Here is a 14,612-nt window from a genome sequence, read left to right as displayed (position 1 = left end):
CATGACATTAAAAAAAAATAAAATAAAATGCAATAAAATGATTTGTATAACATCCGTTCTCAAAATAAAGAAATGCAACTCAAAAGTTTTGATGACTTTATTCCAGACAACATTTAACAAACCACAGAAAAGATAATGACATTTAACCACAAGGAAACAGTTGTTAGAACTGGTTAGGATTCATGCACATTTCCCAAAGTTAAACATGTCTACTACTATCTTTTAACTGTTCCTGATACAGTTATTAATTAATAGTTGAATGTTCTCACAGGTGTTTAATAAAGACATATCAGAGTGTGGAAAATGTGCCCATGACTACTTTACAGATGGTGGAGAAACAGTGTTTTCACTGTAACAACAGGAAACCAACACTGTTCACAGCAGTTAGATGGTGGAGGTCATTTAACAGCTTCATAACACTTTTTTCTTTCATCCACTTCAGGTCTTCAGCTGCTGTCGTCTTCTCCTCCTGCAGAGACAAGAACACGTCTATTTTTCTTTTCCAAAACTCTCCTTATTCAATGATTCAAACAAACCTTTTTACAACTCAGTCAGTATCAAATATTCTAGTCTGTTTTACTATTGTTACATTCACAGTAATGACTAGAAATACTTCTGAAACTGTTTGTAAAATAAGAACCTACTGTAATTATTATAGTTATTTCTCAGTGATAAACATGAATCATGAAATAGACAAATAGATAGAGACAGTTTTTACCTTTCCTAATATTTCTTCTACTGTTATTCTACTGAAATGAATTTGCTACGTCATTTCGGTAGACTGCTACAACAGACGACTATACTATGACATTTTTGACCATTTTTGATGCCTTACTACACTATGATGTTTTCTATTGCCTTACTATACTATGACATGTGGCTTAAGACAAAGGAACTATCTTAAAACAGGCCCCTTACCTTTGTTCTCCGCAGACACACATATTCAATCACTCACATCTCTATACAGTGTTTGTGGGCAAGGTAAGATTTTGTTTTTGTCATTTGATTTTGCTATTTTATTATTTCAAACTGTGCAATATCAGTACTCAGAGTCAGTCTATTACTATGTTACGTAGTCCTGTTTATACTGCTCATATTGTTTATCATTTTTATTATTATTGTCAGTCATTTTTCTTCAGTCATCTTGTTTATATCATGCCTTTCACTGTGGGACTAATAAAGGATTATCTTACTCAAATAAAGACTTCTGAACTCTGATTATTTCACCTGTCTGTTAAATATTGTATGAAAGTGAATAATTTTAGCTAGAGGTTAGGGTTAGGTTTATGGCTTTTAACCATTTGTAGCTGGAGGTTAGAGTTACAATTATTTTAACCACTGGGTTACAGTAACAGGTTAAAGTAACAGAAAACACAACCCTAACCCTAACCTCTGGACAATGGTGGCTAAAAGCCATAACCCTAACCCTAACCCTAACCTTTAACTACGAGTGGTTAAAAAACGTAACCCTAACCCCTAACCTCCAGCAACAACTGGTTAAAAAAACTCTAACCCTAACCCTAACCTTTAACTATGAGTGGTTAAAAAAACGTAACCCTAACCCTAACCCTAACCCTAACCTCTGGACACTGGTGGCTAAAAGCCATAACCATAACCCTAACCCTAACCTCCAGCAACAACTGGTTAAAAAAACTCTAACCCTAACCCTAACCTTTAACTATGAGTGGTTAAAAAAACGTAACCCTAACCCTAACCCTAACCCTAACCTCTGGACACTGGTGGCTAAAAGCCATAACCATAACCCTAACCCTAACCTCCAGCAACAACTGGTTAAAAAAACTCTAACCCTAACCCTAACCTTTAACTATGAGTGGTTAAAAAAACGTAACCCTAACCCTAACCCTAACCCTAACCTCTGGACACTGGTGGCTAAAAGCCATAACCATAACCCTAACCTTTAACTACGAGTGGTTAAAAAACGTAACCCTAACCCTAATCTCCAGCAACAACTGGTTAAAAAAACTCTAACCCTAACCCTAACCTTTAACTACGAGTGGTTAAAAAACGTAACCCTAACCCTAACCTCCAGCAACAACTGGTTAAAAAAACTCTAACCCTAACCCTAACCTTTAACTACGAGTGGCTAAAAGACGTAACCCTAACCCTAACCTCTGGCTAGAAGTGGCAGAAAAGCTGGAGGTTAGGGTTAGGGTTAGTTTTTTTTAGCCACCCATTAGTTTTATATTAATCTCAAAATAGAGAAACTCAACTCAAAGTTACAAAACTTTATTGATTCTGTTGTTCTTGACAACATATAACAAACCACAGACAATGACAGAAGTTCGACCACTTAGAGACACATTGTTTTATTCTCTCACCTCACATTTAATGCAATGATGAATACATACAAAGATATGCTTAATTAAGTCTTATACATCTCTAAACATCTTTAAGAACATTTAACTACTTTTGTTGTCCTCTTCTCGTGATGTGGTCTTCTCCTCCTCCTGTAGAGAGAGAGACAGAGCATGTTAATCACAGAAACTGTCCAAAGCTTCAACTCCTGAAACTTTATTACAAATATAATTGAAAAAGAAAAAGAAAGTTTAATTATCCCTCAAATGCCCCTAATACTACAGACATCTATTCCTATTCTCATTGCTTATATTAGAAATGACCTCTTACATTTGTCACACTTTCAGACATAGACCATCACGCTTTACTATATGTCCTTTTTTTTTTACCTTTTCTGACCCCTTACTAAACTATGACATTTTTTGACCAGTTTTGATGCCATAGTATACTAAGACATTTTTTGACAGTTTTTGACACCATACAATACTATGACATTTTTTGCTCATTTTCAATGCCATACTATACTATGACATTTTTTGACGCCATATTGTTGTATGACATTTTTTGACCATTTATGACATCATACTATACTATGACATTTTTCGACCATTTTTGATGCCATACTATACTATGACATTTTTTAGTGGTTTTTGACGCCATACTATACTATGACATTTTTTGACCATTTTTGACACCTTACTATACTATGACATTTTTTGACCATTTTTGATGTCATACTATACTATGACATTTTTTGACCATTTTTGACGCTTTACTATACTATGACATATTTTGACCAGTTTTGATACCATACTATACTATGACATTTTTTGACCATTTTTGACACCTTACTATACTATGACATTTTTTGCTCATTTTTGATGCCATACTATACTATGACATTTTTTAGTGGTTTTTGACACCATACTATACTATGACATTTTTTGACCATTTTTGACGCTTTACTATACTATGACATATTTTGACCAGTTTTGATACCTTACTATACTATGACATTTTTTGACCATTTTTGACACCTTACTATACTATGACATTTTTTGCTCATTTTTGATGCCATACTATACTATGACATTTTTTAGTGGTTTTTGACGCCATACTATACTATGACATTTTTTGACCATTTTTGACGCCTTATGATACTATGACATTTTTTAGTGGTTTTTGACACCTTACTATACTATGACATTTTTTGACGCCATATTGTTGTATGACATTTTTTGACCATTTATGACATCATACCTATACTATGACATTTTTCGACCATTTTTGATGCCATACTATACTATGACATTTTTTGACCAGTTTTGATGCCAAACTATACTATGACATTTTTTAGTGGTTTTTGACACCATACTATACTATGACATTTTTTGACCATTTTTGATGCCATACTATACTATGACATTTTTTGACCAGTTTTGATGCCAAACTATACTATGACATTTTTTAGTGGTTTTTGACACCATACTATACTATGACATTTTTTGACCATTTTTGACACCATACTATACTATGACATTTTTTGCTCATTTTTGATGCCATACTATACTATGACATTTTTTAGTGGTTTTTGACACCATACTATACTATGACATTTTTTAGTGGTTTTTGACGCCATACTATACTATGACATTTTTTGACCATTTTTGACACCTTACTATACTATGACATTTTTTGACCATTTTTGATGTCATACTATACTATGACATTTTTTGACCATTTTTGACGCTTTACTATACTATGACATATTTTGACCAGTTTTGATACCATACTATACTATGACATTTTTTGACCATTTTTGACACCATACTATACTATGACATTTTTTGACCATTTTTGACACCATACTATACTATGACATTTTTGACCATTTTTGACACCATACTATACTATGACATTTTTTGCTCATTTTTGATGCCATACTATACTATGACATTTTTTAGTGGTTTTTGACACCATACTATACTATGACATTTTTTGACCATTTTTGACGCTTTACTATACTATGACATATTTTGACCAGTTTTGATACCTTACTATACTATGACATTTTTTGACCATTTTTGACACCTTACTATACTATGACATTTTTTGCTCATTTTTGATGCCATACTATACTATGACATTTTTTAGTGGTTTTTGACGCCATACTATACTATGACATTTTTTGACCATTTTTGACGCCTTATGATACTATGACATTTTTTAGTGGTTTTTGACACCATACTATACTATGACATTTTTTGCTCATTTTTGACACCTTACTATACTATGACATTTTTTGACCATTTTTGACACCATACTATATTATGACATTTTTTAGTGGTTTTTGACACCTTACTATACTATGACATTTTTTGACCATTTTTGACGCCATACTATACTATGACATTTTTTGACCATTTTTGACGCCTTACTATACTATGACATTTTTTGCTCATTTTTGATGTCATACTATACTATGACATTTTTTGACCATTTTTGACGCTTTACTATACTATGACATATTTTGACCAGTTTTGATACCATACTATACTATGACATTTTTTGACGCATTTTTGACACCATACTATATTATGACATTTTTTAGTGGTTTTTGACACCATACTATACTATGACATTTTTTGACCATTTTTGACACCTTACTATACTATGACATTTTTTGCTCATTTTTGATGCCATACTATACTATGACATTTTTTGACCATTTTTGACGGCATACTATATACTATGACATTTTTTAGTGGTTTTTGACGCCATACTATACTATGACATTTTTTGACCATTTTTGACACCATACTATACTATGACATTTTTTGCTCATTTTTGATGCCATACTATACTATGACATTTTTTAGTGGTTTTTGACACCATACTATACTATGACATTTTTTGACCATTTTTGACGCTTTACTATACTATGACATATTTTGACCAGTTTTGATACCTTACTATACTATGACATTTTTTGACCATTTTTGACACCTTACTATACTATGACATTTTTTGCTCATTTTTGATGCCATACTATACTATGACATTTTTTAGTGGTTTTTGACGCCATACTATACTATGACATTTTTTGACCATTTTTGACGCCTTATGATACTATGACATTTTTTAGTGGTTTTTGACACCATACTATACTATGACATTTTTTGACCATTTTTGACGCCATACTATACTATGACATTTTTTGCTCATTTTTGATGCCATACTATACTATGACATTTTTTAGTGGTTTTTGACACCATACTATACTATGACATTTTTTAGTGGTTTTTGACGCCATACTATACTATGACATTTTTTGACCATTTTTGACACCTTACTATACTATGACATTTTTTGACCATTTTTGACACCTTACTATACTATGACATTTTTTGCTCATTTTTTGATGCCATACTATACCTATGACATTTTTTGACCATTTTGACGCCTTATGATACTATGACATTATTTTAGTGGTTTTTGACGCCATACTATACTATGACATTTTTTGACCATTTTTGACACCATACTATACTATGACATTTTTTTGTCATTTTGACACCATACTATACTATGACATTTTTTGACCAGTTTTGATGCCAAACTATACTATGACATTTTTTAGTGGTTTTTGACGCCATACTATACTATGACATTTTTTGACCATTTTGACGGCATACTATATACTATGACATTTTTTAGTGGTTTTTGACGCCATACTATACTATGACATTTTTTGACCATTTTTGACACCATACTATACTATGACATTTTTTGACCATTTTTGACACCTTACTATACTATGACATTTTTTGCTCATTTTTGATGCCATACCATACTATGACATTTTTTAGTGGTTTTTGACACCATACTATACTATGACATTTTTGACCATTTTTGACGCCTTATGATACTATGACATTTTTTAGTGGTTTTTGCCACCATACTATACTATGACATTTTTTGACCATTTTTGACTTCATACTATACTATGACATTTTTTGACCAGTTTTGATGCCAAACTATACTATGACATTTTTTGCTCATTTTTGATGCCATACTATACTATGACATTTTTGACCATTTTTGACTTCATACTATACTATGACATTTTTTGCTCATTTTTGACGCTTTACTATACGATGACATATTTTGACCAGTTTTGATTGCCATACTATACTATGACATTTTTTGACCATTTTTGACACCATACTATACTATGACATTTTTTAGTGGTTTTTGACACCATACTATACTATGACATTTTTTGACCATTTTTGACGCCTTATGATACTATGACATTTTTAGTGGTTTTTGACGCCTTACTATACTATGACATTTTTTGCTCATTTTTGATGCCATACTATACTATGACATTTTTTAGTGGTTTTTGACACCATACTATACTATGACATTTTTTAGTGGTTTTTGACGCCATACTATACTATGACATTTTTTGACCATTTTTGACACCTTACTATGACATTTTTTGACCATTTTTGACACCTTACTATACTATGACATTTTTTGACCATTTTTGACACCTTACTATACTATGACATTTTTTGCTCATTTTTGATGCCATAGTATACTAAGACATTTTTTGACAGTTTTTGACACCATACAATACTATGACATTTTTTGCTCATTTTCAATGCCATACTATACTATGACATTTTAGTGGTTTTTGGTGCCATACTATACTATGACATTTTTTGACGCCATATTGTTGTATGACATTTTTTGACCATTTATGACATCATACTATACTATGACATTTTTCGACCATTTTTGACGCCATACTATACTATGACATTTTTTTGACCAGTTTTTTGACACTTTACTATACTATAACATTTTTCGACCATTTTTGACGCTTTACTATACTATGACATATTTTGACCATTTTTGATGCCATATTATACTATGACATTTTTTGACCATTTTTGATGCCATATTATACTATGACATTTTTTGACCATTTTTGATGCCATATTATACTATGACATTTTTTGACCATTTTTGATGCCATACTATACTATGACATTTTTAAGTGGTTTTTGACACCATAATATACTATGACATTTTTTGACCATTTTTGACACCATACTATACTATGACATTTTTTGACGCCATACTATACTATGACATTTTTTAGTGGTTTTTGACGCCATACTATACTATGACATTTTTTGACCATTTTTGACTTCATACTATACTATGACATTTTTTGACCATTTTTGACGGCATACTATACTATGACATTTTTAAGTGGTTTTTGACGCCATACTATACTATGACATTTTTTGACCATTTTTGACTTCATACTATACTATGACATTTTTTGACCATTTTTGACACCATACTATACTATGACATTTTTTAGTGGTTTTTGACACCATACTATACTATGACATTTTTTAGTGGTTTTTGACGCCATACTATACTATGACATTTTTTGACCAGTTTTTGACGCTTTACTATACTATAACATTTTTAGTGGTTTTGGTGCCTTATTATACTATGACATTTTTTGACCATTTTTGATGTCATACTATGGTATGACATATTTTGACCATTTTTGATGCCATATTATACTATGACATTTTTTGACCATTTTTGATGCCATATTATACTATGACATTTTTCGACCATTTTTGACGCTTTACTATACTATGACATTTTTGCTCATTTTCGATGCCATACTATACTATGACATTTTTAAGTGGTTTTTGACTTCATACTATACTATGACATTTTTTGACCATTTTTGATGCCATACTATACTATGACATTTTTAAGTGGTTTTTGACACCATACTATACTATGACATTTTTAAGTGGTTTTTGACACCATAATATACTATGACATTTTTTGACCATTTTTGACACCTTACTATACTATGACATTTTTTGACCATTTTTGACTTCATACTATACTATGACATTTTTTGACCATTTTCGATGCCATATTATACTATGACATTTTTTGACCATTTTTGATGTCATACTATACTATGACATTTTTTGACCAGTTTTTTGACGCTTTACTATACTATAACATTTTTCGACCATTTTTGACGCTTTACTATACTATGACATTTTTAGTGGTTTTTGGTGCCTTATTATACTATGACATTTTTTGACCATTTTTGATGCTTTACTATACTATGACATATTTTGACCATTTTTGATGCCATACTATACTATGACATTTTTCGACCATTTTTGACTTCATACTATACTATGACATTTTTTGACCATTTTTGATGCCATATACAATACTATGACATTTTTTGCTCATTTTCGATGCCATACTATACTATGACATTTTTAAGTGGTTTTTGACACCATATATACTATGACATTTTTGACCATTTTTGATGCCATACAATACTATGACATTTTTGCTCATTTTTGATGCCATACTATACTATGACATTTTTTGCTCATTTTTGACACCATAATATACTATGACATTTTTGACCATTTTTGACGCCATACTATACTATGACATTTTTTGCTCATTTTTGATGCCATACTATACTATGACAGTTTTTAAGTGGTTTTTGACGCCATACTATACTATGACATTTTTTGACCATTTTTGACACCATAATATACTATGACATTTTTTGACCATTTTCGATGCCATACTATACTATGACATTTTTAAGTGGTTTTTGACTTCATACTATACTATGACATTTTTTGACCATTTTTGACACCATACTATACTATGACATTTTTAAGTGGTTTTTGACACCATAATATACTATGACATTTTTTGACCATTTTTGACTTCATACTATACTATGACATTTTTTGACCATTTTTGATGCCATACAATACTATGACATTTTTTGCTCATTTTTGACACCATAATATACTATGACATTTTTTGACCATTTTTGACGCCATACTATACTATGACATTTTTTGACCATTTTTGATGCCATACAATACTATGACATTTTTTGCTCATTTTTGATGCCATACTATACTATGACAGTTTTAAGTGGTTTTTGACGCCATACTATACTATGACATTTTTTGCTCATTTTTGATGCCATACTATACTATGACATTTTTTGCTCATTTTTGACACCATACTATACTATGACATTTTTTGCTCATTTTTGATGCCATATTATACTATGACATTTTTGTGGTTTTTGACTTCATACTATACCATGACATTTTCGACCATTTTTGACGCTTTACTATACTATGACATTTTTTGCTCATTTTCGATGCCATATTATACTATGACATTTTTTGACCATTTTTGACACCATACTATACTATGACATATTTTGACCATTTTTGATGCCATATTATACTGACATTTTTTGACCATTTTTGATGCCATATTATACTATGACATTTTTTGACCATTTTTGATGCCATATTATACTATGACATTTTTAAGTGGTTTTTGACACCATACTATACTATGACATTTTTTAGTGGTTTTTGACACCATACTATACTATGACATTTTTTGCTCATTTTTGACACCATACTATACTATGACATTTTTTGACCATTTTTGATGCCATAGTATACTATGACATTTTTTGGTGGTTTTTGATGCCATACTATACTATTACATTTTTTGACCATTTTTAATACCATAGTATACTATGACTTTTTGACACCTTACCATAATATGACATTTTTTGGTGGTTTTTGATGCCACACTACACTGACATTTCTGAATGGTTTTTGACACCTTACCATGATATGACGTTTTTTGACACCTTTTTGTACTAAGGTATTTTTTGATACCTTAATATACTGTGACATTTTTTCAAGTTTTTTTATGTCTTACTATACTATGACATTTTTATGGGTTTTGACACCTTTCTATACCAAGACATTTAAAAAAAAATTTTTTTTGATACTTTACTACACTGTGACATTTTTTGACCTTTTTTGACACCTTACTGTATGATGACATTTTTTGATGCCTGTCAGTAGTATGTGTTGGACAGTTGATGTAAAGCTGTTTGTGAATTACCTGGAGGCCTCTGTCCTGGTCTAAAAGAACTTCTTCATTGTACGAAGACTCTTTGATCGTGGACTACGTCTCTGTGATCACGGACAATGTCTCTGAGATTATAGACAAAGTCTCTGTGATCATGGACAATGTCTTTGTGATTGTGGGCGATGTCTCTGAGATCATAGACGGTGTCTCTCTGATCATCGACAATGTCTCCTGATCGCGGTCATGCCGTCGAATCGAGGAACCACAGTGTCTCTACCGATTCTTGCGCAGAGCTCTGCGAAGCATGGGACAATGTCTCTGATCATGGACAACGTCTCTCTCATCTTTGACAAGGTCTCTGCAATCGTGGACAATGTCTCTGATCGTGGACCATGTCTCCCTCATCCTCAACAATGTCTCTCTGATCGTGGACCATGTCTCTCCGATCGTGGACGACGTCTCTGCGATCGTGGACGATGTTGTGGATGAAGTGGTGACACCTGGAGGAAATCAAAGAGAAACATACAAAGGAAAATGATCAGTACACTGCTACCTATTCCTCATCAACAGTTTAACTATGAAAACACAGAGAAACATTCAACATTACAGCTGAACAACAACATTTAACAAACATTAGAGGTTGTTTCAGAAAATGAAGTACTGATATACTGAATCCTGAACATGAACAGTTTAATGTCAGTGCTCTGTGTTGGACAGTTGATGTAAAGCTGTTTGTGAATTACCTGGAGGCCTCTGTCCTGGTCTCAAAGAACGTCACTGTACGAAGACTCTCTGTGATCGTGGACTACGTCTCTGTGATCGTGGACAATGTCTCTGAGATTATAGACAAAGTCTCTGTGATCATGGACAATGTCTTTGTGATCGTGGACGATGTCTCTGAGATCATAGACGGTGTCTCTCTGATCATTAACAATGTCTCCTGATCGCGGTCATGCCGTCAAATCGAGGAACCACAGTGTCTCTACCGATTCTTGCGCAGAGCTCTGCGAAGCATGAGACAATGTCTCTGATCATGGACAACGTCTCTCTCATCTTTGACAAGGTCTCTGCGATCGTGGACAATGTCTCTGATCGTGGACGATGTCTCCCTCATCCTCAACAATGTCTCTCTGATCGTGGACCATGTCTCTGCGATCGTGGACGACGTCAGTGACGAAGTGGTGACACCTGGAGGAAATCAAAGAGAAACATACAAAGGAAAATGATCAGTACACTGCTACCTATTCCTCATCAACAGTTTAACCATGAAAACATAGAGAAATATTCAACATTACAGCTGAACAACAACATTTAACAAACATTAGAGGCTGTTTCAGAAAATGAGCTGTTTACTGTCACGTAACAAGAAAAAACATCAAATCAGTAACAAGAAATATTTGGGGAAAATTAACTAAAATGATTATGTTAAATGTTTATATTAACTGGAATCAGTACTGTGAACTGGAGAATAAAAATGTTCACTTAAGTTCTTTGGGTTTTAACACGTGGTGTTTTTAATTATACGGAAGTTCACAGGCAGAAAATTAACTGACGACTATTCTGTGTTTTTAAAAATGATTATAACTATTACTGTTTTCTGATAACAGACATGGTTAATCAGTTATTCTTATATTCAACACTAAACTCATTAAACACCAAGGATTTAAACAATAACACTGTTACTAACATTTATAATTCAGCTCATCAACATGTTTTTCACACTGAGTAAATGTTTAGGACACACACCTGTTTGTCAGGTGAGAGCAGGTGTTTGTGTCCAGGCTGCAGCAGCTGAACCTGGAAATCACCTGAAACACAAAGAAGCTCATTAATAAACAACAGTTCACCTCCAACACCTGAGCTGTGGAGAAGAACACAACACTGAAAACTAAACACGAGAACCAACACAGGTGAATAAATTGAATCTGTTACTAAAATATGACTTTATTCATCTGAGATAAAATCAATGTAAAATACGTTTTATAATAATTTCTAATCTGAGCTCAGACACTGTGACCTGCTCTGACAGATTTAACACTGAGCTCAATGAAGACTCGAGTCACCACAAACTGATTTCTAATCAATAATATATACGACAGGGGATCAATGGAGGCGGTGGACAGATCACTGCCACAAAGCTACAAAGACACAAAACGACAGAGAGACAATAAACTGAGTTGCAAAGTGATCACAGTGAGATGTTTAACCTCCACACTGAAACACACCATGACCACAGAGAAACGTTCAATGACCTGGAATAAACACAAACCTACAGAGACACAACATGATCACAGTGACATGATAATCCTCCATAAACTGACTCAAACTGACCGAGATGGAGCTCAGCATTACAAAGAAGCAGTGGAGTGTGTGTGAGTGAAGAGAAGCTAACGGAGCTGGGACACACAGATGAACAGTTAGCAGCCTCCGCAGCATGTCATGCTAATGCTAACACCTAGGTGTAAACAGCCAGGTAGAGACACAAAATGATATAAAATGACCACAAAGCGGTGACAACGGCCTGATAATCCACCACTAACGGAGTTAAAATGACCAGGATGGAACACAGAATGACAGAGACACAAAATGTCGGTAAAACGTAAACAAACACAAACAGGGTTTTACAGTTTACCGCTGCCCACTGTGTTCTCACCGCGTTAGGTGTTCATGTCAGGGACACCTTAGTCACACACACACACTCTTACCCCCGCGATATGAACGACTGAAAATGGAATTAATCGATATCATTACAAGGTCATGCTAATGCTAACGCTCACCGCTCGTGCTAACTCTCTGCTGTTAACACTTATGCTAACGCTAGCCGCTAACTGTTAGCCTTACCTTCACGCTGCAGGTGTGTTCAGCCTCCAGTCTCACTCATGTTCGACACAAAGCAGCTCCACAGTTTGTTGTAGCATCCAGACTCTCCGGTAACGACGTTTTCTCACAGCACCGACAAACCGAGGAAACGGTTCAAACTCGACTGAAATCTCTTTTCCGGCTTCATTTCTCCGCCTCCTAAAAGGTCATGACCGATGACGAGACACGTCGCCGCCTATGACGAAATACGTCAGCTAACATTGGCAGAAAAACGCTGATTGGCCAGTCACTTCCGGCCCGCCTAGCAGCCGCTTCTGATTGGTGTTAAAATACATTCACCGTAAAGCTCGAGAGAAGATGTGGCGTATTAATAGAGCTGGATACAGGATCGAAAATGGCGCCCATTCGGTTTTCAGTTGCTCGCCTGGCGCATGCGCTGAAAGACTGAGAAGAGTTCTGGCTCCCGCCTTATGCGGTCCACTGAATATGCGTGATAGACACGTTTTATACGTTATCTTTTACTTTATTCATAAATTGTACTACTTTTGTGAAACTGACTCATGACCGATAGTTGTGTTCTTTCGTTAAATAACAAAGATTTTTTCTTCTGAGATGTGGGAGCCGATGATGACTGTGTTACCAGGTAGTTTGAACAGGTGAAAACTACCACACTGACTCCGTTTCAAATGTTTTCTCAGTGGAAATGAGTTTCTGTATAATCCAGGTCTTTGTCAGGTCAGTCCTTGCTGCCTGAAAGTGAAGTTAACAGTAATGAAAACATAAGAAGTGTAAGTCCTTAATCCTAAATGTGCAGAATAAGACCTGAATCGATGAAGTGAAAAACAAAGACTTGATGACAGGTTTCTGTGTCTCCGTCTCTTTACTGAACAGGAAGCTTCAGAAACTTCAGAAACAGAGTTTCAGTGGTTTCTACTATAAATATGAATCTGTTGATTCTCTCACCTTCAGGGTTATTAATGATTCAGACACTGACACACTCAGTAGCAGCAGAACGGCCTCGTGGGTAAACACAAACCAGTCTTTGGGTTGATTCATCAACCTTACGAAGTGTCCTTGAGCAAGGCACTGAACAGGTGTGTGACTCTGTGGCTGACCTTTGACCTTCATATGGAAACAAACACCAAAGTCATAATGATGTCTGTATGTTTGGTTAAAGAGATGTTCCTCCTGTTCACACTGACTGAAGAGATCACTGCTTCTCTAACCCTTTAACCAGAAACACCTCTACCAGTCTGGTAGAGATATAGAGATGTTTCTGGTTTAACTATTAAAGTTTATACAAAAGATTCGAGTGTGACGGACGTCAACCAGGAAGTTTAAACAGGTGAGTGACACACACACATCAGTCCTGGAAAAAGGTGATTATCAAGATATTTACCACAGCAGGTCAGAGAGGACGGCATCAGCCACGTCATGATCTGCATGTATGGAGCAAACACAGCGTGGTGTGA

General features: G+C 34.3%; 1 long non-coding RNA gene across 2 annotated transcripts; it reads right to left on the bottom strand.

The window, feature by feature from the left end:
* Window positions 1–101: 101 nt before the first annotated feature.
* LOC127143306 (uncharacterized) lies at window positions 102–14,605 on the bottom strand. Of its 2 annotated transcripts, XR_007814606.1 has the most exons (5): window positions 13,162–14,605; window positions 12,067–12,128; window positions 11,064–11,508; window positions 10,354–10,820; window positions 102–2,468 (listed from the first exon to the last, which is right to left on the bottom strand). It is a non-coding gene; the product is annotated as an uncharacterized LOC127143306 (long non-coding RNA). The 2 variants fall into 2 exon arrangements; XR_007814605.1 differs by having other exon boundaries at window positions 12,067–14,605.
* Window positions 14,606–14,612: the final 7 nt, after the last annotated feature.

Source organism: Lates calcarifer, linkage group LG15 (genome assembly GCF_001640805.2).
Source record: "Lates calcarifer isolate ASB-BC8 linkage group LG15, TLL_Latcal_v3, whole genome shotgun sequence".
Taxonomy (NCBI): domain Eukaryota; kingdom Metazoa; phylum Chordata; class Actinopteri; family Centropomidae; genus Lates; species Lates calcarifer.
This window is presented reverse-complemented; position numbering and strand designations above follow the sequence as displayed.